Source organism: Silene latifolia, chromosome 5 (genome assembly GCF_048544455.1).
Source record: "Silene latifolia isolate original U9 population chromosome 5, ASM4854445v1, whole genome shotgun sequence".
Taxonomy (NCBI): Eukaryota; Viridiplantae; Streptophyta; class Magnoliopsida; order Caryophyllales; family Caryophyllaceae; genus Silene; species Silene latifolia.
In genome coordinates, this window is record NC_133530.1 from 87,762,460 (window position 1) to 87,787,115 (window position 24,656).

A 24,656-nucleotide genomic window follows, 5' to 3' on the forward strand; every position below is an offset into this window, starting at 1 on the left:
AAACTTGAGGGCTTGATAGTACAAATACAAAGGGAATTATTGTCTCAAATCCAAAAGAATGATTAAGCTCATAGTGCCGCAATCAAGATGTTGGAGCAACAAGTGGCTCAACTAGCCTCATCTAACTCTTCAAGGAAAACCGGCCAACTACCACCCCAAGGTACGCAACCACACGAGACCGTTAATTCTATCTCATTGAGAAGGGCTCAACACGAGACCCTCCATGACCATGGATGACGAGGTGGTTGTTAAAAAGGCCAAGCTTGCGGGAAATGACAAAAAGAAGGCTAGTGAAGAGCTTCTTGTTAAAGATCGTGTGCCATTTCCTCATCGGTTATTGATGCTAAAGAGAAAGAGCAAGCTTGATGCCACGAATGTTGAGCCCCATATGCCCAAAGAAAGTGACGAGGAAATTGTTGATGAAGTCACTCCTAAAGCAAAGGAGAGTGATGTCGTTTCAAAGAAGGTGGATGTTCCTATTGAAAATAAGAGAGTGCAAGTGAGATATGTGGAGGATGCTCCTCCAAAGGAAGTTGTTAAAGTACCGTTTCCCCATCGTCTAGCAAAGCACAAGGAGGAAGGTAAGTTCGGTAAGTTTTTGGAAGTTTGTAAGAATTTGCAAGTCACCGTCCCATTTATTGAATTACTTAGCCAAGTCCCCTCCTACGCAAAGTTTATGAAGGAAATCCTCTCAAAAAAGCGATCATTCAATGAGGTTGAGACCATTGCGTTCACCAAAGAGTGTAGTGCACTCTTACAAAACAAGTCTCCCCCAAAACTTAAGGACCCCAGTAGCTATTCTATTCCTTGCACTATAGGCACATATAAAATAGATAAGGCCCTTTGCGACCTAGGTTCTAGTGTAAGTGTCATGCCCTATTCAATTTGTGAAAAACTCAACATGGGTGCTCTAAAATGCACAAGTATCACATTGCAAATGGCGGACCGTTCTTTAAAGCGACCCTTAGGCGTTTTAGAAGATGTATCCGTCAAAGTTGGCAAGTTGTTCATACCCGTTGACTCCCTCATACTTGATATGGCCGAGGACTCACAAATCCCAATTATATTGGGTAGGCCATTTTACGCACCGCGGGTGTGCTAATTGATGTGAAAAATGGGAGGTTGACGTTAGAAGTGGGTGATGACCGAGTTTCCTTTAGCAAAAATAACACCATTAGAAGCCCAATGTTACAAGAGTCTTGTTATTTATTTAACATTGTGGACTCTCCTAATGCCTCTACTACGCTTGGATCCTTATTAATGGATTTGTTGGAGGACGATATTGGTGTTGTTTGTTTTGTAGGTGACGATGCCAAGGGCACTATTGCTAAGAGTGCCAAAAAGAAAGGGAAATTTTATTTGAACAATTTCAAATGGTTGCGGAATGCAAAAGGAGCTAAGAAATGGAGCTTTGTTGGTGGCAAGCTCAAGGACAAAACTTGATCAAATAGCTTCTTACGTCGTGCGGGACGTTAAACCAGCGCTTCTTGGGAGGCAACCCAAGCTTTTTATTTGCTTTTATTTATTTTTGTTTTTAATTTTCTGCAATTTACTGTTTTTCGTAGATTAGTAATAAAATACTCGACTTGACGATGTTTCTTTTTGTGATTTATAGGTGAAAATGAAGAAAGGAGACTTAGAGGAGAATATGGCATGCTTCCCCATGCAAGAACCCCCTTCGGGGACGTAGTTTTCGAAAAACGGGACGGAATTAGATTAAACACGGAAGCAAGTAAAAAATGCGAAGAAGTGGTCAACTCCGATCGGGGTTGCCAGCCCCGATCGGGGACGTGGGTTGGTATTTTCGTGGCTTTTCTCTTGAACACGGGTAAAGAAAAACTCTTTCTATCATTCTAACACAACCCAACGGTACCTTCCTCCTCTTTTCTCTATCATTTTTTTCACTATTCTTCACTAAAAATCACAAGGAACATCTTGTTCTTCATCATTTTGCAAGAATCAATCAACCATTAACATCAACAAGTAAGTTTTCTCCCCTTTTCTCTTTAATTTCATCCATTTCAATCAATTTAATCAAGTTTTGCAAACCCTAACTCAAATTGGGGGAATTTGATTTTGTGCTTATTTGTACTAGAAATTGATTGTAGAATGCTCTATTCATGTTTATAGTATGAATTAGTTCACTAATTTGTTCTATTATGTCTATTTGGATGAATTTTGGTTTGCCTTAAGATGAATTTTTGTCTTAAATTTCAGAAAAATGGCACCAAGAAGACCTCCTACCCAAGGTGTTTCTAAGAGGAGAAGAGGTGAGGCGGAATCCTCCCGGGCTGCGGAGGATGTGCAAATGGAAGAGGTCCCGGAATGGCAAGACCCGGATTTTCCTGGAGTGATCTTCAATTCACAAAAGCAATATGACAATTGGGTCATCCTAAAGAGCAAAGGTATAAAACCAACTAAATTTATCAATCAAGCTTCTTTAAACAACACTGGAATTGAGAAAAATGTTAAGACTTTGTTTAAAAATCTTGGTATAAAGCATTGTTATACAATGAATTATAAGACCTTTCCCGAACTCACCCTTGAGTTCTTAAGCTCTATTGAGTTTCATAGGTCTAGGAAACCCGGTGTTGTACTTTTTGTGACCTTCCAATTGTTTAATGAAGACCATAAGATGGACCTAGCGGATTTCGCTAATATCTTCCAATTGCCCCATAAAGACTTACCTACCGAATCACCCGACTCTTATAACCCCGTTTTGACATGGAATGCCATTTCTCACTTCCCTTTTCGAAGTTGGGACCATTGCCCTCATCAATATTTATATTACCCCGACACAAGGGTTTGGCAAAGGTTTATCGGATGGACCTTTTTTGGCAGAAATGAGCCTCACTCGGTGAGGAAAATTGAGGTAGACATTTTGGGTGCATTCTTGAATGTTAATGGTGATGATGCATGGGGAATCAATATCCCCTACCACTTTGCGGTCCACTTGACCAAACAATGTAACCCCAAGAATAGTTGTATTGTCTTAGGAGGGTTGGTTACAAAAATTGCTCACCACTTGTGTAGGTTCAACCAAGAGAACACCACATTGAGACTAGACCTGGCAAAACTGGTCAACGGGTCGGGTTCGGGCTGGGTTAATTCGGGTCGGGTCAGTTCGGGTTTCTCATTGGTTTCGGGTTAACTCGGGTCGGGACGGGTCATTTCGGGTTTCGGGTCTGTTTCGGGTTTGTGGTCAGGTCAGTTCCGGGTCTAGCGGGTCGGGTTGTTTCGGGTCGGGTCATTTTCGGGTCAATGAATAATAGAGAAATTTTCATTTCAAGTCTTTTCGGTTCAATTAGAGTTATATTTTGTCGGGTCATTTTCGGGTTTGGGGGTTTCAGATCGAGTTATTTTCGGGTCAGGCCAGTTCGGGTCAAGAAAGCTCGGGTCATGTTCGGGTTGGGTCGGGTCAATTCGGGTTTTCAGGTCACATTCGGGTGATGTAGTTCGGGTCACTTCGGGTCTCGGGTCAAATTTTTCGGGTCGGGTTGCTTTTGCCAGGTCTAATTGAGACCATTGCTTGTGTCTAGGGAAAAAGGGGTTGGGCTAGATTATGAGTATTTTCTTTATTGTAATTGGTTTAGGGATGCTTACCCTAACATGGTTTGGAAGATAGGTAGGCAAGACTCCATTAGTCTACCCGAAGAAAAGAAAGAAATTGAGGCTTTAGTCCACACTAAGCCTTATCATGGGAGTGCCCCTTTTACTAGACCTACTTACCATTTGGACCTAAGAAGTGAGCCAAACACCACCGTTGAGCGGCGTGAGGGACGTTAACACTCTCAAGCACACCATTTCACCTCTAGTGTTCATTCACCTTCTAGCATGGAAATGATGAAAATGATGCGGAAATTGAACTTAAGTGTTAATACGGCTTCACAGCCAGAACTGAGCTAAGGAACAGACGCAGCAACTGCTGCGCCTATTCCAAAGGACGCAGCTCTGCTGCGCCTGTTCCTGGCTGAGTTCTGTCCCTGAACTCCGTTTCTGCCTTGACATAGTTTAATTAGCTTACGTATTAACTAACTATTAATCGTAATATCACGCTAATTCCTGTTCGTTTATTCTTTCTTTTATTTATTCTTTTATCTCTTTTTTCTCAAATTGTCCGTTTTAAAGGTATTTTCGACATAAATCGCCTATTCCAATGTAATTAATGTAATTTTCATTATTGTAATTTATATTTATTGTATTTCTTTTATTGCTTGTATGTTTTCACATGTAAATCAATATTAAATCCTACTTCGACCCAATTGTATGCTAATTAATTGTCAACCGACTTAGTTAAAATTCTCACATGCTAGGATTAAAACTTGGATGTTGCATTGCATGCATATAGCCGACGATATATCAAGTACGAATAACTTCCCTAATCATTAGTAGAGGCCGCTATCGAGGCGGGCGGGATTAGGTGTTCGTTCAAAAGAGCTTCCTAATACGTACCCTCACCCCTTACTCCAGATCTCCGTGAGCACCCGTGTTCATTGGCATCCGCGAGAGTCATTCTAGACATAGAATGCTAAGGGTAACGATTGCTTAGTGTTCATGTCACTACTTTGTGTCTTGACATGACACGAGGTATTCGAACGGTTCCAATTTCCCTTAAAAATTGGCGGCGACTCCTTACAAAATGCAAACGCTTGTTTTCGACCCTCACCAAGCGCCCCCGTGGGCGGCCCGCTGTCCACAGTTTGGCGACTCCACTGGGGATTATACACTTACGTGTAGCTAGGGTGAAATTCGAACAAGGTTAGGGAATAATTTGTACAAGACAATTGTCGGTTTTCATAACTCGGTCTTCCTAGATCGTTTAATTCGGCCTTCCTAGGCCCAACCCAATCCATTCGACCAATCGTCCCGTCTAAACGGTCCTAATTCTTATTTGGGCCTAAGGATGGATAGCGATTGACGTCATCCATACCATGATGCTTACTCTTGTTTGTATCAAGGGCCTTCACTACTTGAGGAAATGGACTAGGAATCGGCCTTACTCTTGTTTGGCACGAGCCTCTCCACAGACTTCGGGTTTGATGGTTCGGTATGGCAACCTACCCTTTAAACCAAAACCCTTCTAAATGCACTCAGCATCCCGTTATAATGCTTGTATAAATGTGTAAACCCTACGTGATCACCACTTCTAAACAAAACCATGACGAATTTTCAAAAATCAAAATCCTTTTTCAAACAAGAATTTCGAAATAGGCCTTTAATTAGCGCAAAGTCCGGTCAAAACTCCGTCCGTTTGTCGCGTCAAAATTCGGGCCACAAGCCCATTTCAAAACCTCACTTCGAGTCCACTCCTACAACTACACTACAGTTGACTAGGACACACATTTTCAAAGACCTTGTCTTTCTTCAAAACTCACTCAACACAAGTGGCACACACCCACTTCCCGAGTCAAAACTTTTCTTCTTTTAGCAAGTGTGATAGAATGGTCGATCGTGTTTTGATTCGTCGCCGATCTCTTATCCAGTTTCCAAGATGCCCGGATCAAGTGATGAAACAAACCTCCAGCAAATTCAAGACAGTAATGATCGAATCCTAGCCGCGCTAGCCCAAATGCAAATTACTCAAGAACAAACCTATGACCGCCTTGAACTTATCGAAGGCCGTATCTTTGATGTAGAGGGAAGGTTGCCTCCCCTTAAAGGTGAAGTACTACGTTTTTCCGATGACGAGTCTAAAGATGAGAATCCTATCATAGGGACAACTGCAGCTGAGAAAAGACTCCAATACCTAGAGGAGCAATTGATGTACCTTAAGGGGGATGACATTTATAGGGAAAACAATCGCAAGTATGAAGCCGTCAATTCCAAATTGCCAACTAACTTTAGCATGACGGATATCCCTAAGTTCAAAGGACATGAGAACCCTTTAAACCACATCCGTGCCTTCAAGGATTGCATGTCTATCAAAGGCATCAAACCCGAGATGTTCTTAAGGATCTTTCCTTCATCTCTTGACACCATCCCGAAGCAATGGTTCTACACTTTAGATCACAAGAAGGTCGCTACTTGGGAAGACGCCGCAATCGAGTTCTCGAAACAATATGCGGATAATGCCGAGATCCAAGTCAACATGCGTACTCTAGAGGTTCTTACCCAAAATGACAAAGAAGGATTCACCGACTTCCTAAGTAGGTGGAGGAAGACTAGTACTCAACTAGTTGAACGCCCGGATGAGGCTACTCTTGTGGAAAAGTTTGTGGATAATCTCAAGCCCATATATTCCAACCATTTGAGATATCAAAACATCAAGACTTTCAAGGACTTAACCGTACTAGGGACACGAATTGAAGATGACATCCGTAAAGGACTCTTGTCCAAAACGGTAGGTCGAGGATATCAAGGGTCCACAAGTCGTTCATACGGCTCTACTAGCAAGACTGACGAAGTTAACCTTCTCGAGCCATCTAAGAAAACTACTCCACCAAGGAAATTCACAAACCTTGGGGATACGTACTCCAACGCTCTAAAAAGGTTAATGAAGCAAGGAAAACTCCAACCCATTGGACCTACTCCCGAACCCGAAAAGAAGTCCAAGTTCTGGGATGAAAATTCCTACTGTGAATACCATAGGGGCAAAGGGCACGACACAGAAAAGTGCTACAAGTTGAAACACGTGCTTCAAGATATGATTGAAGATAGTCGACTCCCAATACCACCAGGAGGTAAGCCCAACAACACTCAGAATCCTCTTGGAGTTCTAGTGATTACAAGTGACGAATCTACCTTAGATTGCTCACACCTCATTTCTCCCACCGAAAATGAAATTCATGCAATTGAGAAAGAAAGGCTCTACTCCACTATCTCCCCTACCATTTCCGACTTCATCACATGGGCAAGGAATGTAGATAGACAAGTGTGGGAACTAGAAAACATGGTAACGACCTTGCGCAATCCCAACGCAATACCTAAAGAACGTGTACCATTGATCTTCTCTCAAAATGCCACTATGCAAGAAGTAGTCACCGTGGTTGATAAACTAGTCGATCAAATCGTACGACTAGAAAGTGACATCATGAGAATGAAGGAACTAGCTGCAGTTAATGGGGTTTGGGCCGATGACGATGAGGACGAGTATCTCATTGAAAACTCCCTAGTCAAGAAAATAGTCCAAAATGGTGAAGACCAAGATGTGGATCACCTAACTCGTTCGGGTCGCCCATATCAAAATACTACTCAAAACGGTCCAACCAACGTCATCACACCAAGTGACAACGAAGATGACCCCACTGATCATTTGCTCAAGCAATTACAGAAAACCAAGGCTGATCTTTCAGTCTGGCAATTAATAGCAAGCTCATTTCCACATCGCCAAGCTTTACTGCAAGCTTTGGCCAAATTGAATGTAGCACATAACTCCACTCCTGAAGATGTAGTCAACTTGGTCTTCCAAGAATCACCTAAGCTAAGTAATCCTATTACTTTCTCAGACGAAGACTTGCCACCTTTTGGCGCTAGTCACAACCTTGCTCTATACATCACTGTCATTTGTCTAAAGAAGAATATGCCAATGACCTTGGTAGATGATGGCTCCGCGGTCAACGTCATACCCCTCAAAACGGCATACAAGCTAGGCATGAAGGAGTCGGATTGGACTCCCACCAATCAAGGTGTACGTGCATATGACGGTACACGACGAAAAGTGGTTGGACTTGCTAACCTAACCATAGCCACGGGACCAATCGAACGGAAGGTTAACTTCCAAATAGTGGACATCGAAGCTTCATTCAACATACTTCTGGGAAGGCCTTGGATTCATGCTTCCAAAGCGGTAACATCCACCCTTCATCAAAAGATTAAGATCCCACTAAATGGCAAAGTAGTAACGATCACTTCGTCACCCATCAAGGCAATAATCGAGAAGCAATCAAACAATCAAGTCCTTGCGGATCCCGTATACGAACTTGGGGGCTTCCAAAGTGTGAATGTCATAGAAAGTGAGTTGGCACCCTTATACTATAATCCCTACTCCAACTTGGTGGTCAACCACATACTCAAGTCCCAGGGATACTTCCCTGGAATGCCTTTGAACCCAATTCGGAAGAATACCTTCGCACCATACAAGGAAGGCAACTCAACAAGAATACCACTTGGACTAGGGTACAAACCTACAAAAGAGGAAGTCCTCGAAATGCTCGCCCAAGTCCAAAACCGCAAGCACGTAGAAGTCCAAATGAGGCCATATCTTCCCACTTTAAATGGATACTTTGTTCAAGAAGGAAGTTCAGAGCTCTTCCACGGATTTCCCGAACCTTGGCATTATCTTGAGAGGAAGTTAGCCGGAATCGAGATCTTTCACGATTGCTACTTCATTCCTCCAGAAACGGTTCCTACCGTCAAAACCCGTCAAGCACCTTGCTTAGACGAACAAGCTGTTAGCCTATTGCTTGGAGAAGATCGATTCATTAGGGCCGCGCAGGATGAGATCATTACTATGATACTTCAGGACGATCGCTTCAACCCCACCGCGTTGATCACAGAAATCAACACAAAGCAGAAGAAAGGGTGGAGAAAATCTATCAAATGGACTAACAACCAAGGAAGACTCTTCAAGCTCACCACTGGAGAAGGAGAGATGTTCAAAGGAGAACCAGAAGACGACGAATTCGAGTCGGAGACGGATTCAGAGTCAGAGTCGGAGTCTAGAGAAGTCATTAGAGAATCTACTCCTGTTGTCATCCCCACTCCCTTCATTTCTCCTAGCTTAGCCTCGAGTAGTCACGTAGTTCGGAAATGCCCCACCATCGTCCTTTGCCGCCACTGACCATGGATCAGTTGGCTTCTTTGTTTAAACTTTACTCAAATCTTAATATGAATAAATCGGGTTCTCTTACTCTTTGTGTTATCTTGAGTGCAATTCTGTTTACGATGATACTGAGGATGACCAAGACCCAGACTTGACCGAAATACCTCCCTACGTAGCCAAAGAAATACTACAAGAAGGGGAAGGGGGACCTGTAATAGAGGACACCGAACCCATAAATGTAGGAACCGAACTGGAACCTAAAGAACTTAGGATAGGGACTACCTTGAGCTCAACCGAAAGGGCCGATTTCATAGACCTCCTAAATGAATTCAAAGACGTTTTCTCTTGGTCCTACAAAGACATGCCAGGGATCGACAGGGATATCGCCGAACATAGGATTCCGATTAAGCCAGGTTTCAAACCTGTGAAACAGAAGCTTCGACGAATGAGAACAGAATGGGCTCTAAAGATTAAGGAAGAAGTTGATAAGCAATTCAAAGCCGGGTTCATCAAAGTTTCCGAGTATTCTGACTGGGTAGCTAACATAGTACCCGTGCCCAAAAAGGATGGGAGAATCCGTGTTTGCGTTGACTTTAGAGACGTGAACAAAGCGAGTCCAAAAGATGACTTTCCTCTACCTCACATTGACATATTGGTCGATAATACTGCAAACCACGCGTTACTATCCTTCATGGATGGATATGCGGGTTATAACCAAATCAAGATGGCCATGGAAGATATGCACAAGACCGCATTCGTCACCCAATGGGGAACATATTGCTATACGGTAATGCCATTCGGATTGATCAACGCCGGAGCTACATACCAACGCACCGCAACTACACTCCTACATGACATGATGCACAAAGAAGTTGAGGTATATGTAGATGACATGATCGTCAAATCCAAGGAAAGAGAAGGACATATTGCGAACCTCCGCAAGTTCTTCGCAAGGCTACGAAAGTACAACATGAGGCTCAATCCTCAGAAATGCACATTCGGGGTAACATCTGGCAAACTCCTGGGATACACCGTTAGTCAAAGAGGTATAGAAATAGATCCCTCCAAAATCAAAGCTCTGATCGAAATGCCACAACCTCAAACAAAAAAAGAAGTCAGAGGATTCCTGGGAAAAGTACAGTACATAAGTCGATTCATATCGAAACTTACAATGATTTGTGAGCCTATCTTCAAGAAACTCAAGAAAACAGACCACACCATGTGGGATGATGATTGTCAAAAGGCGTTTGACCGAATCAAGGAGATATTGGCTAAACCACCAGTGCTCATGCCGCCACAACAAGATCAACCTCTTGGTTTATATCTCACAGTAACTGAAACTGCCATGGGCGCCATGTTGGCTCAAACTGTAGGAAGTGAAGAAAGAGCCATTTACTATCTAAGTAAGAAGTTTTTGGAATATGAGTGCAAATACTCGCAACTCGAAAAGACATGCCTCGCTCTTGTGTGGGCAACGAAGAAGCTACGTCACTACATGCTTAGCTACTCCGTCAAGATATACTCCAAAATGGATCCAGTCAAATACCTCTTCGAGAAACCTGTCCTCAACGGACGTCTGGCAAGATGGACTCTGATGCTCTCAGAATTCGACCTTAAATATGTGCCACTGAAAGTCGTAAAAGGTCACGCCATCGCCGAATTCTTCGCAGAAAATCCTATCAACGACGCACAAACCATAGATACTTGGTCATTTCCCGACGAGGATATACTTCAAACAGATGTAGACTCCTGGGATCTGTACTTTGATGGAGCATCAAACTTAAGAGGATTCGGAATAGGAGTGTTGCTCATTTCTCCTGAAGGTGAGCATACACCGATTCTTTGTCAAACTCGACTTCGAGGTGACAAACAACGCCGCAGAATATGAAGCTTGTCTCATTGGACTACAAGCGGCGGTAAGCTTAGGCATCAAAAACCTCCGGGTACATGGGGATTCATCACTAATCATCAACCAAGTTACAGGATCGTGGAAAATCCGAAGTGAAAGCCTCGCACCCTATCAGGCTAGGATAGACCAAGTCGCTCAATTCTTTGATCACGTAACATACCTACACCTACCTCGGGAGGAAAATCAATTTGCAGACGCTCTTGCGAAACTTGCATCTTTGATAAATATGCCAGATCACATGATGGAAATGCCTTTGTGTATCGAACGACGGTCAGAGCCGGCTTACGTCCATCAAATCACCGATGAAGAGGAAATCGCACAAGAGCCCTGGTTCCAAGCAATCCTGAATTTCAAGCTTAATGGTACCTATCCGCCGGATATGGACAAGAGGGGACAACGTGCTATACGCCTATTAGCTTCCCAATACATTCTGATGCAAGGAGAATTATACAAAAGAACACCTCTTGGTGTAGTCCTACGATGCCTTGATCATTCACAGGCACGAAAGGTGATGGAAGAAGTCCACGACGGAGAATGCGGTCCCCACATGAGTGGACCTATGATGGCAAAGAAGATCACACGTTTGGGGTATTATTGGACCACAATGGAATCCGATTGCATCAAATACGTGAGACACTGCCACAATTGTCAAATCTTCGGGAATGTACAACATGTCCCTCCTTCGTTGCTCTACACGATGACATCTCCTTGGCAATTTTCCGCATGGGGAATTGACATAATTGGGAAAATAACCCCAGCCGGAACAGGAGGTCACTGTTTCATCCTAGTGGCGATTGACTATTTCACCAAATGGGTAGAAGCGGCTTCCTACACTGGTCTTACGGCTAAAAACGTGGCAAAATTCATACAAAACAACATCATCTGTCGATATGGTTGCCCACATGAGATCATTAGCGATAATGGGTCACACTTTCAAGCCGAAACAGAGCAATTGCTAGCCAAATACAAGATTAAGCATCACCACTCTTCGCCCTATAGACCACAGACTAACGGCGCGGTAGAAGCGGCAAATAAGAATGTTGTCACGATTCTCAAGAAAATGATCGACAACTATAGAGATTGGCCAAGCAAGATACCTTTCGCTTTATGGGGGTATCGTACCTCTGTCAGGACGCCCACTGGGGCTACTCCTTTCTATTTGACCTACGGCATGGAAGCCGTACAACCAGTCGAGCTAGAAATACAATGCTTGCGTATTCTACTAGAAAGCCAAATCCCGGAGGCCGATTGGAAGAAGGATAGGTATGAAGAACTCATCCTCCTGGATGAACGTCGGCTGCGCGCCTTGCACAATGTCCAAACATATCAAGCCCGTATCAAACGAGCTTTCAAGAAAAGGGTTAGACCAAGAAACATCAAAGAAGGAGACTTGGTACTCAAATCGGTTAGAGCTCTTTTACCTGTCGACCCAAGGGGAAAATTCAAACCTAATTGGGCCGGACCATTTCTAGTCAAATCCATACTCCCAGGGGGTGCGGTTAGAATCATAGACCTAGATGGGAATGAGTTTTCAAACCCCACGAACCTCGACCAATTGAAACGGTACTATGCCTAGAATAGGACAAAAACGCGCCTCGCGTAAACCCACGTGTCGCTCTTGTGGCACTAAATAAACGGCCCCTGGCCAAGCTGAAATAAGCTAAGTGTCACTGTGCTCTTGCATTTTGACAAGATTGCCATCCTCATATCATCAAATAAACTAAATTCGCACCTCCAGAGTAAGCAAAAGCTCATGCTTATTTTTCTATGTTCATCACAAGCTCTTGCTTCGAACAATTATTCTTTTACATTTACTCGAACTACGCGCAAGGGTTTGATTTCGCTTTTTTAAGTGAATACGTAGGCAATCCTTCACGGGATTCAACCCATTATATCTAAAAATGTAAATAGAAGGACATTTGCATTGCATTTGAAATTCGACAAGAATAATAAAAGAAAATCACAACGGTTTCATAACCATTTAACCTTTTATTCATTTCCAAAATAATAATAGTACGTTACATAATAATAATAGAATAGGCTAGGATTCTAAAAAATCCCTCCTTCTTATTACAACAATAATAATAATAATCAAATAATAAATAAAGACTCGGGCTATTCCTCCATCTTCCCGTTGCCCTTGTCATTCTTGTCATATTTCCCGTCACGACCTCGAGCTGGGCGCTCTTGCACCACTTCAGACCTAATCACCAACGGTCTTTCTCGAGGCCTGACTCTTCCATTCTTGCCAACCACCATCTCTGCGACAGGAGTAGTCTTTGATTTCTTTGAAGGATGAATGACCTGAAATCCGGCCTCTTCTTCTCCCTCTGTCAAATGCTTCTCCTTGTCTTTCTCTCCCTCGCGCACCTTGTAGTCAACATGCTCGCGTTTCCTCAGTCTTTCGCGTTCTTCCGGAGTTGCAGCCTTTCTCCACCTCAGATAAGAATCCGACACCCACAAAGCATTGGCGGAGAAGCTCAAAAACCACATGTTTCTTTGGGCCCATTTAATGGCCCACTCTCTTCGGCTCTCTGTAGTAAGCGCCATAGCAGTCTGCGGGACGGTATCAAGCCTAGGGATCGTCCCTTTCAACCCAACTTGCCTCATCAATCTTTCCGGAAAGATGCATACCATGAACTCCAATACCGGAATGCGCACGGACCTAGTGGGATCCAAAGAAGACACTCCAAAGGATGGACTTGAGGTGCCACCACGGTACAACCCACCTAATCAACGGGCCATCATCACTTTTCAGCTTGTTCTTCTAATAATCGCACTCCGGGTGAAGTCCACCATGTACAACCGCGTCCTCATCGCAATCATACGAGAATGATAGGAAAGTGCATGAACTGGGGGCTCGATCAATCGGAGCCGTTCCATAAGCCAAACCTACCAAAAGCAGGTATTAGACACGAAAAAAAAAAAAAAAAAAAAAAAAAAAAAAAAAAAAAAAAAAAAAAGAAAAGAAGAAAGAAAAAAAAAAGAAAAGATGTCTTTTACCTGCAAAATGACGGGACTCCCCAAAAACGGCAGATCGCGGTTGGATTTCCTATTATCCAAGCCCAAAATAATCTCCCCTAAGCATAAACAAGCTGGGCTCTGCGCGCTCCATTTGCTCAATAAGACCCAAAAGACGGGGTCACCTCTCAAATCTTCATCAACGTGTCCTTGGAAGACGTGCACGTGCAGCAAACAAAAGCCAAATGCCCTCCTCCCCGGCAACATGGGAAACAGAGGGGTCGGCCCCCGTTAATGAATCGGTCTACAAAGTCCAACATTCTCACGCCTTTCGGGGTAACTAAGCGATCCACCTCAAGTCTAGTCAGTCCAAGCAAGTCTCTGAATTTGCTCTTATACCCTTGTGAAGTGGAAGGAATGGCAGGTAAATGTTTGGGGTCCCACCCACCAATAGCAGCAATTTCTTCAGGAAATGGGCAAATATCGCCTCCCGGGAACGCGAAAACATGATAATTGAGTCCCAATAGTCAAGGCAAGCATCCAAGAACGGTTTTACTACCTTAATGAATTTCAAACTCAACAAAGACCCAAGGTTATAAGCACCCATGTCGTGCTTCTCCATATTCGAAAACTCGTTGGTCCATTCCTTCAGGCGGATCTCCAAAGTATTCATGATGACAATTTTCTCTTGAAGATTTATTTTGAGAGTTTTATGTGAATAGACGAGGAAGAGACGGAAGAATTGTGTAAATTAACGCCCCGTCGACGCTTCTATTTATGCTAATTGTTGTTTCCAAAAATCCGCCAGAACGGACCGGCTTGGGAACAGGCGCAGCGCCTGCTGCGCCTCTTCAAAGGGACGCAGCTCATGCTGCGCCTCTTCCCCAGGCTCACTTTCTGTGATTTCCGCGTTTGGATCTTTCCTAATTCTATAACGAATAATTTCCTATTCCTACGGGATTTTATTTTGGTAAATACGAGCAGTTTACCATGTTTCAAGTTTCCTATTTTCGCGGGCACACATTTCGAGGCGACATCGACACCTTCGCCATTTCATGACACTTAAATTTTTTATTCTTAGGAAATGAATTTCATTTTATTCATTTTTAGGAAGTAAATTTCATTTTTTTTTTTAGGAAATAATTTTCTTTTGTTTTCATTTCAACATTTCATTTCTACACTTACAGATTTCTCTTTTTTCTTTTTTAGGGGGTAACCCTCCCTACCGTCCGGTCATTTCCGACAAAATTTTTGCATTTTTTTGCATTTTTGTGCTCTTTTGAGTCTCATTTTGCGCTGGTTTAAGGCCTTATGTATATAAAATGTATGTCTTGCGTAATTTCCATGTAAATTTCGACATCGTGACGGTGTAAACCGCTGTCTACCAAACCTGTTCAAGAACTAACCTGCAGGTACAAGCAACACAACCCAGCAGCAAAGGCACTCAGGCCATCGTATATACAAATTTACAAGCAAACTGGGGGCTTGCGCCCCGAATAAAGTCCAAAAATCCAAGCAAACTGGGGGCTTGCGCCCCAAACAGAGTACAAAAATGTTTCAAAATCAAATGTCCAAAATATACAAGTCTACAAAACTACACAAGGCTACTGCTGGGCGCCCTCCAACTCGGCAACTCTCGCCACCAGAACGGCGATCTCGGCGTCCCGAACCTCGAGCTCCTCGGCCAAGCGGCGGTCTCCTCCCGAGATCGCCAGGTCAACTCTCGCTCCATCGCGGTCACCCCAATAAATGACAACAAATTGGCTCATGTCAATCGGTTCAAGCAAAATTGGAAATCAAAAAATCAAAATCAAAAGTCAAATAAGGTTCATACCTGACGACCTCGACCACCGACGAGTGCCTCGATGGCAGTAGCTCGTAGCCGGTTGGCCACCCTCCATAATGCCACGAACCGGGACGGTGCGACCTGCATTTTCAAAAGGAATTCTCAGCAAATTGAACAAATTCAATCAAATGTGTTCTTACACGAAAATTATATAAGCAAGGGGCTCACCCTCCGAATCAGATGCTTCCAGTCGTCTAGGCCAGCATCCGTCACAGCTACGTCAAAGTCACGCAGCTCGGAGATCGTCGTCCTCCCGGTCGCGTCAGTGTACTCAAGGGTCTCGGGATACACTGGGGGCTCGATACCCGCCGCCTCGACCTCCTGCAAAGACAAATAGCTCTCGTTAATCGATGATCTTTCGCCGTGAAATCAAATCAAGAAAAAGTAAAAGATACTCACCACTACCGCCGACGCCCAACCTCCCAGTAAAGGAACGCCGAGTAGTCCTCGTCAGGGAGAAGAAGGTCGTCGCCACTAGCACCGGCCAAGTCCGCCTCCTCTCGGATCGAAGGCTCCTAAACATCGTCCTGGGAGGATCGACGGGAACCGTCAACGCATCCCGAGAGCACTGACGAGCCAACCGCTCGCCCAGGTACCACACAGGACCCATCGACGTCCTCAAAAGCAGCCGGCTCGGGCTCCTAGGTCGAAGGACCTCAGCGACAAAAGAAGGCGCTCCAGCGTACTCCGCCCAAGGTCTGGGCACCCACTGCGACAAGATAAGGCGAAGATCATTTCTATGGTCAATTGAAGGCAAAGCATAAGAAGTATAAATGAGCATAAATGGGATACTCACGCTGCTCAGCTGAAGGGCGTTCACGTCCCACCGGTAGACGTTGTGAGAAGAACGCTTGCTCTTCGTCCGGCACATCACCCAATCCCTCACCACGGGATAGGCCTTCTCCAGCGGCTCCGTCCTCTTGGGCGCGAGACTCGGGAAGTAAGAGTACACCCATGCCTGTAAAACAGAATAATCAATGACGATCTTTCGTGATTTGGTAAAGAAAGGAATTTACTTTGGTCTGAAAGAGGAAGGTTCATACCTCCAACAGTAGTCCAGGTCCGACAGCACCAGGAGAAGTCCCCTTCTCCATCAACTCCGGACGAACCATGACCCTCATGAAGCGGATGAGGACCGCAAAACCAGCAGTGACCCAGTCCCAGCGCCCTAGGGAACTCAGGTTAGAAAGGAAGGGAAGAAGCTTCGTCGATAGCCTCTCGCCCTTGTCTCCGAGGTAAATCGAAGACAGAAACCACCAAAGCCACAGACGAGCCCTCTGCTCACCGGACAAGGAGGAGGAGCCGTCTCCCTCCCATCGATCGTCACCACCAGGGTCTTCCCATAAAGTAGTCTCGGACGTAAGTCTTGGGTACTAAACCCCTTCGCAACCCTTCGGCGACAAGTTCCAGCCGATCAATCTCCTCGCCTCGGCCGAATCCGCCCTCATAGCAGTCTCCGACCACACCATCTCCTCGGTCCCGCACGGCAGACCAGAAATCATGCCGTAATCCTCCAGAGTGACTCCCACCTCACCGAAAGGCAGGTGAAACGTGGAAGTCGTATCCCAGAATCGGTCCAAGAAAGCGCGGACCAGGCTAAGGTTAGCCCGCAACTTCCTCTTCACGATATCCCTCCGGACACGAACCAGGAGGACCAACGCTCCACGCTCGATCATGGCCCTCTCCTCCGCCGACAGCTGCTCGTAGTGCTCCATCGCTGTCGTGTAACCTGAGAACGACCTGATGTTCCCGGCTTCCTATAATGATTTGAAACAAAGCTATCTTTAGTTTTGACTGAAATTTGAAAGGAATTTGGACAAAAAGAATGAAAGAGAATAGGTAGTGAGTAGTGAATTCCTATTTACCAAGCTCTTCACCGTCCTGTAGGACAGGTGACCCTCTGCAGCCCACACGAGGTGCCTACTCTCCCAGGTCTCGGCCCACGCAGAGCTCCCCTCGGACGACCTCCTCGCCCGATGTTGGCTCGTCTCGGGATCTCCTCCTCCTCGACGGCCTCCTCCTCGTGAAACTCAGCAGCCATCACCGCAGCGGTGAAGGCCTGCTCTAAAGCCTCCTCAACGGTAACAGCGTCTATCTCCACGGGAGTCCTCCCAGAAGTAGAAGCCTCATCACCTGCGACATTAAAGTAAATTCAGGCCGCGTCACATGACGACAAGCCTTGGTTAAGGAGTTTTCGAGCCTTCGAAGCCCTGAAAACACCCTTTCCTTGCCATCTTTGGCCACGTTACCACCAACCCGATCACTCATGTGATAAATTGGGTCAAGTCAAGTCCAATTCAAAGCCTAGTTCCGGGTTCGAGTCGGAAATTCGGCAGCATTTCGTTTTAACGGCGATTATGCCCTAGGAAAGTGTCCTGGAGAAGATGTCACAAACCAAAATTCCAAGATGGTAGAAAGTTTACCCATCATCCAAGGATCCTAAATATCAAGTTTCATCGCAAATGGGCGATCCTAAGGCTATTTTCGAAGCGATTTACGGTTTAGCTGTAAAACCGTCTCAAAATTCACTCAAGGGCTCAAAACTTGATGAAAATTCGAAGCAAACACATGGTTATGTTCCTAACATTGCCTACTATCCATTTCTAACGTCAATTTGACACGACAAATCCATTTGGGGGAAAAGCCCCAAATTTTCGATCAAAAGGGTCGAAAACCCTAAATCTCGCGGCTCAAAATTCAACAAATGTAGATGATTAATACAAGATTGGAACACATACCTCGATTAGTAATGTTTAGTGCAATTGGATCAAACCTTGGCGGAAATGGTGAAGATTTGAGAGAGAAAACGCAAGAATTGTGTTTCGAAATAATGAACACAATCCCTTCTGATTTCGCGTTTTTACGCAGGAAAGCCAATTTGGGGAAAAGACGCAGCAGGCGCTGCGCCTCTTCCAAGAGACGCAGCTCTTGCTGCGCCTCTTCCTTGTGTTCCCTCCATACGGATTTTCAAAAATTCGTTATAAGTTCGTTATTTGTGGGCCCATCTTTGGTGCGCCTCTTCCTTGACGCTGTTATATTCTTTTGGTCCGTTTCGATGATTTTCTTTCGTTCCGGCCCGCATTTCATCAGCCAGCGGCGGACTGTTGCATATCAAAATCCATTTTATCCAGCGCAGCAGTATTTTGCAGTATTGCTCAAATCCATTTTATCCAGCGCAGCAGTATTTTGCAGTATTGCTCAAAATCCTTTTATCCAGCGCAGTAGTATTTTGCAGTACTGCTCACTCAAGATTTCTCTCATGACGATCAAGATGTTCCTAGTCGTCAATATATTCCCCAACAAGAGTTCGCTTGAGACCGACGCAAGCTGATTCAACCTCAAGTTTTGCCAGAATTCGCTTGAGACCGACGCAAGCGATTCCCAGAGCTTCTACCGACGTCCTGCTTGCTTTCAATATTTCTTATTTCCCCGGAGTTCGACCAGGTGCCGTTCTCCGTGTTCCCAAATCAAAGCCTTCATATCTTTCGAGATAACCCCTTTTCGTATAACCCCTTTCGGTCCTTCGAGAGAGATAGCCTTCGAGTTAGCCTTGAAGTGTTAAGAGATTCCTTCAGGTTCCCTGTGACCCTAATGCCTTGAGACACCAAGTTATCTTCAGACCAAAGAGTTTTGCCGAAGCGCCTTCAGTCCCGTTTCACCCAGGGGTATCTCAGGTATTGTCTCTTCTTATGGCTGGCGAGCTTCCTTACGTAGTCTAATGGACTTTAAGCGACCCTCCCCGATAGTCGACAGACTCTAAAATGTTCCCGACGACAGGTCCTTGGCTCAGACCCCTTGAGCCGCCTCGCGTCGCCATAGTCGTCAGGTTGTAATCTTCGATTGACCTGATGGCTATACTTTGACTTTCGCCTTGTCCAAGCCTCAGTCAAAGTGGGGGCTCTGTAGATACCTCATTTATGCACCTCCCGCAAACCACCCGGTGATGATTGGGCCGCATGTTTGATACGCGGAACGATTTGTGACAGTTCGTAAGATTATCGTCAAGTGATTGCTCAAATATTAAATGTCGACCTCTTAGTTGTCATCTACGTCCCGATACGGTCGTTTTGGCAGTAATTAGAGTACATTCGGAGTCCGGGTAAAAAATCGTCTCCATTTTCTCGATAATCCGTTAAATCCCGAGTCGGAATATTCTCGGAATGTTCTGATATTTCTATTCCATATTTTATAAATTTTATCTTTTGGCAAATAATATCCCGTAATATTCATAAGATAATCGAATTATTTCCGTCCTACCATAACTCAAACGCGAAATCTTTCTTCAAATAGAGGAAACCTCCTGGAATAGACGCAACGCAGTCTTTGCGCCTCTTCCAAGGGACGCAGTGGCTGCTGCGCCTTTTCCCAGGCCCTTCTTTGCATGTCTTACGTATCTTTTTCACATCTTTCCGAGATTCACTTCCAAAGAGTCTCCGAAACCCTATTCCTTCACGTGATTAGTATAAATAGGAGCCTTCGTTCCTCATATTTCTCACGCGAGTGTCCGCCCTTCTCTTCTCCCTTTGCATTCTAGACTTTGTTCTTACTAATTGGCGCCTACGTGCTTGAACTTTCGACCACGTAAGCTCGGATCCTTCCGGGTACCAGCCTCTCCGTTGCATGACCGACCAGTTTGACCAACTACACCAATAATCAATCTAATTAATCAATCAATTTAATCGTTTTCCTCTTACGAGGGCACTCTCTTTGCATTCGCGTCGAGCATCACTAATCGATATTCTTAGTCCTTCTCGTTTCGTCAACATGTAAGTCTGAGGGTGTATAATCCTTATTTGTTTATTGTATTTATTTTTATTGTATCACTCATGTAAAGTTTACGTCGAAAATACCTCATTAAAACCGATTTCTAAAACCGTCTTTAAAACCTTTTTTTACGGATTTTTCAGAAGACTGACAGTCGAGAAAAGACGCAGCAACTGCTGCGCCTCTTCGAAGGAGCGCAGTTCCTGCTGCGCCTCTTCGTGAGGGCCGCCGCGATTCTTGCTTTTTTCTTCTTCTTCGTCCTCTGTAATTCGTCTTTCTTATTTGTTTCCGTATGTTTCTCTTTAATTCTTTCACATGATAATTTAATAATCACATGTATATTATTCATTCATCGTTAACATGTCTTAATCATCATAAATCCGACTTAAATCCCAAATAATCCAATATTTGCGGGTTTTCGTCATAAAATTCAAACCCGGATTTTAGAGATTCAATTTGTTCATATTGAGTTTCTGGAATTCGTCATTGATATAGTTTCATCTGTTTATTCGCATGTTCATTGCATATTCGTTGTATATCCGTCGTATTTAGCCTAATTGATTTATTTCAACATAGGACTCATTAATGTTTTCATCATTATTTCATCATGTAATTAATTCGTTTGCATCCGTATCATTCATATTTATCGCTTTTATGACCATCATTCACATGTAATTAACCTGTTAATCACTTTCATCCGAGTAAATAATTAAATTAATCCTTTAAATCATCAATTAACATTAACGGCTTGCAATTACGGCTTCACACGGAACTGAATCGAAGCCAAGGAATGATTTCGCAAAGAATCTCGCTGCGCCTATTCTCAAAGGACGCAGCTCTGCTGCGCTTTTTCTGGCCGAGTTCGTCCCAACTCCGTTTTACGCTTGACATAGTTTAATTAGCTTACGTATTAACTAACTATTAATCGTAATATCACGCTAATTCCTGTTCGTTTATTCTTTCTTTTATTTATTCTTTTATCTCTTTTTTCTCAAATTGTCCGTTTTAAAGGTATTTTCGACATAAATCGCCTATTCCAATGTAATTAATGTAATTTTCATTATTGTAATTTATATTTATTGTATTTCTTTTATTGCTTGTATGTTTTCACATGTAAATCAATATTAAATCCTACTTCGACCCAATTGTATGCTAATTAATTGTCAACCGACTTAGTTAAAATTCTCACATGCTAGGATTAAAACTTGGATGTTGCATTGCATGCATATAGCCGACGATATATCAAGTACGAATAACTTCCCTAATCATTAGTAGAGGCCGCTATCGAGGCGGGCGTGATTAGGCGTTCGATCAAAAGAGCTTCCTAATACGTACCCTCACCCCTTACTCCAGATCTCCGTGAGCACCCGTGTTCATTGGCATCCGCGAGAGCCATTCTAGACATAGAATGCTAAGGGTAACGATTGCTTAGTGTTCATGTCACTACTTTGTGTCTTGACATGACACGAGGTATTCGAACGGTTCCAATTTCCCATAAAAATTGGTGGCGACTCCTTACAAAATGCAAACGCTTGTTTTCGACCCTCACCAAGCGCCCCCGTGGGCGGCCCGCTGTCCACAATGGGAGGCAACCCATGCAATAATATTCTTGCAATGTTGGAGAGTCAATAGATGGGAGTCGGTTGTCTAAGGAGTTAAGTTTTGAGTCCCGAGGGGGTGTAACTAAGTTTGAAGGAACAATGGAAAGGCGACACCGAGTTCGGGATTGCTTTTGAGGGTTAAATTTGCTTGAATTGAGTGCTATTTTGCCTTCTAAGGATGAATTATAGCAAATTTTGCAGTCAAGGGGCAAAATTATACCTGTGACGGGCATAATTATACCTCTCGGAGGACAGAAAAAAATTCAAAAATAGGCCTAAAAGCAGTTTGCTCCTACCGGGTAAAAGTTTGCCCCTACCGGGCGTAATTATACCCGGCCGGGTAAAACTTTGCCCGGACCGGGCATAATTATGCCCCTCGGCTGTCACTCGAAATTAGCCCATTTTGGCTGATTTCCTTCACCTTTTTCTCATTATTTCCACTTACCTTCTTCTACCTTTTACACTCTCTCTCCAAAAATCATAAAACCACCATTAAAACTCCACCATAACTCAACTTAATCCTCCATTTTAGACACTTCCCCTCCATCTTTTTCACTCCTAATTTCACCCAAGTGATCCCTGCTACCCCTACTCCTAGATCCCCATAAAAATTTTGAGTTTCCCCCTTTTTCCCAAAATACCCTCCGTCCGTTTCATCAATTTTCGTCCATTTTTAGTAGCTTGGGGACGTTCTTAGCCTATCATCGTGTTTTGGGATGCAAAATTTCGTGTTTTTTTCGGGTTTGTGAAGCTTCAAGGGACAACTTCGGGATCTATTTCAAGGGTGAGCACTGTTTTAGGGGTTTTTCAAGCAAGGTGAAGAAGTATGGCAACAAAAAGGCAAAGGGCTCTAAATATTGGCAGCTCATCTTCAAGGTCACAGGTAAATGCTCCTCCCGGATTTACTAATTCCGTTTATAATGTGACTTTTAAAACGAGTAAGCATCTCAAGTTATTTGACTTATTGATGACGAAAATTTGGGAGCCTACTAGGTGGGCTTGTGGGGAGACCTTAGAAAGGATGGGAATTAATGGAGAGGTGGCCGAGCTTTGCAATAGAATAGGAATTTATAGAATTTACGATGCTAAAGAGTTGACTTACCCGACCCTTGCGGCGGAATTCCTTGCTACCTTCAAGGCGAAATTCAAAGATGATTATAGTGAATCCTCTGTCTCATTCCAATTGGGGGGGAAATTCCACCGTATGTCCCTGTCCGACTTTGGGGGGCACTTCGGGTTTAGGTCTTGTCCGGGGGGTGGATATAGACCGGGTCAAACTAATGATCACATTGCGGACCGTAACGCCTTTTGGAGGCGTATTTCTCGGAGGGTGGAGTTTTCTAGTGGTAAGGAAAGCTCCATCAAAATTAGAAATGCGGTAATTCGTTATTTCGCAAGGATTTTAGCTTCCTCCCTTTTCTCCTCGGGTGAGACACATCATAATTGTAGTGTCTTAGCCCTCTACTTGATACAAGAGGCCGTTCTCCAATGTGAGCGGTCCGTTGATATCCCCACAGCCCTTGCCAAGCACTTCCTTGGCATAAGTGCTAAGCTCCGTCCTATTATCTCTTGTGGGGGGCTTATTTCGATATTAGCGGATTCACTCGGGGTTGAACATAACCATGCTAGTCTGGAGGGGGGAATTTGGCTTGAGGAAGACCATTTGCCTTGGCTTCGGGATATTAAGGGTCACCTATTCTATGCTATCACCGATGACCGATTTATACTTTTACCCAATCCTACCGCCACCACAATTTCAAACCCATTGAATTGGGGGATGCCTTATCGGGACAATGAATTTGAGCGTGTGAACCGTAAGTGGAAAAAGAAGGAGTATGATTGGGAAATGGGATACATTTTATATGGACCAGGGGATAGGGAGCCTATCGAGCAAGTTCCCACGGTACCTCAACCCCAAGTTTTTGATGACAATGTAGAGGCACCTAGTCACCAACCCCCACCCCGGCCACAACCACAACCGGAGGTCCATACACAAGAACAAGGAGGGGGAGTATACCAATCTACCTTTGACGTTGGGGGGTCTTCAACCCCCATGGAGACCGACCAACGTCCTAGCTCCCCTCCACAAAACCCCACTACCAATGATGATTTCTTTTCCGATTTTGATTTCACCGCCTCTATGCACCAAGAGACCGAGTTTAGGTACCAATCGCAACCCCAATCACAACCTCAACCTAGCCAATACTCATACCAAGGACCTAATTCCAATCAATGGGAGGAAATGTTTGGCTTGATGAAAGAAACTAGGGACTTTTCGAGAGAGGCTCGGGACCTTAGTTTGAGCACTCAAACTTATAATGAGGAAACCCGACGTATTGTCATGGAAAATCATAGAATATTTGAGGAGAGTCGTGGTTATATGATAGATACGAGGAATATGGCCACGACATCCCTCCTCTATAGTAGACGGAACACCGACCGTCTCCGTGACATCTCTCGAGTCCAAGCCGACATGTCGGCACAACTAGATGCACTCCACTTATGGAGTCAACAAGGGAACCAAGACCCTCCGACCCAACCACCACCCGACCTTTACCAATAGGTGGTGTGTTTCTTGGTGACTTGTTTACTCCGGCTTTCACTCTTGTGCACTTTAGACGATTTTTCTACTTTTTTAGAAGTAAAGAGTGTCATGCGGGGTGGTTCTATGTTTGTCTTTCCATGTCGGTTTTCTTTCCGGTTGGTAGTTTTGGTTGTGTTGGTGCCTTTGTGTTATTGCCTTACCCTTGACCTTGTATTACTTCACCTTGTTTTGAGTGTATTTTTGACTAGAGTTGGTCCAGTGCGTTTCAC

At 44.2% G+C, this 24,656-nt stretch overlaps 1 long non-coding RNA gene across 1 annotated transcript; it reads right to left on the reverse strand.

Moving 5' to 3' along the window:
- Positions 1-16,117: 16,117 nt before the first annotated feature.
- Positions 16,118-16,629, reverse strand: LOC141656225 (uncharacterized). The gene is made up of 3 exons (XR_012548432.1): positions 16,521-16,629; positions 16,274-16,435; positions 16,118-16,186 (listed from the first exon to the last, which is right to left on the reverse strand). It is a non-coding gene; the product is annotated as an uncharacterized LOC141656225 (long non-coding RNA).
- Positions 16,630-24,656: the final 8,027 nt, after the last annotated feature.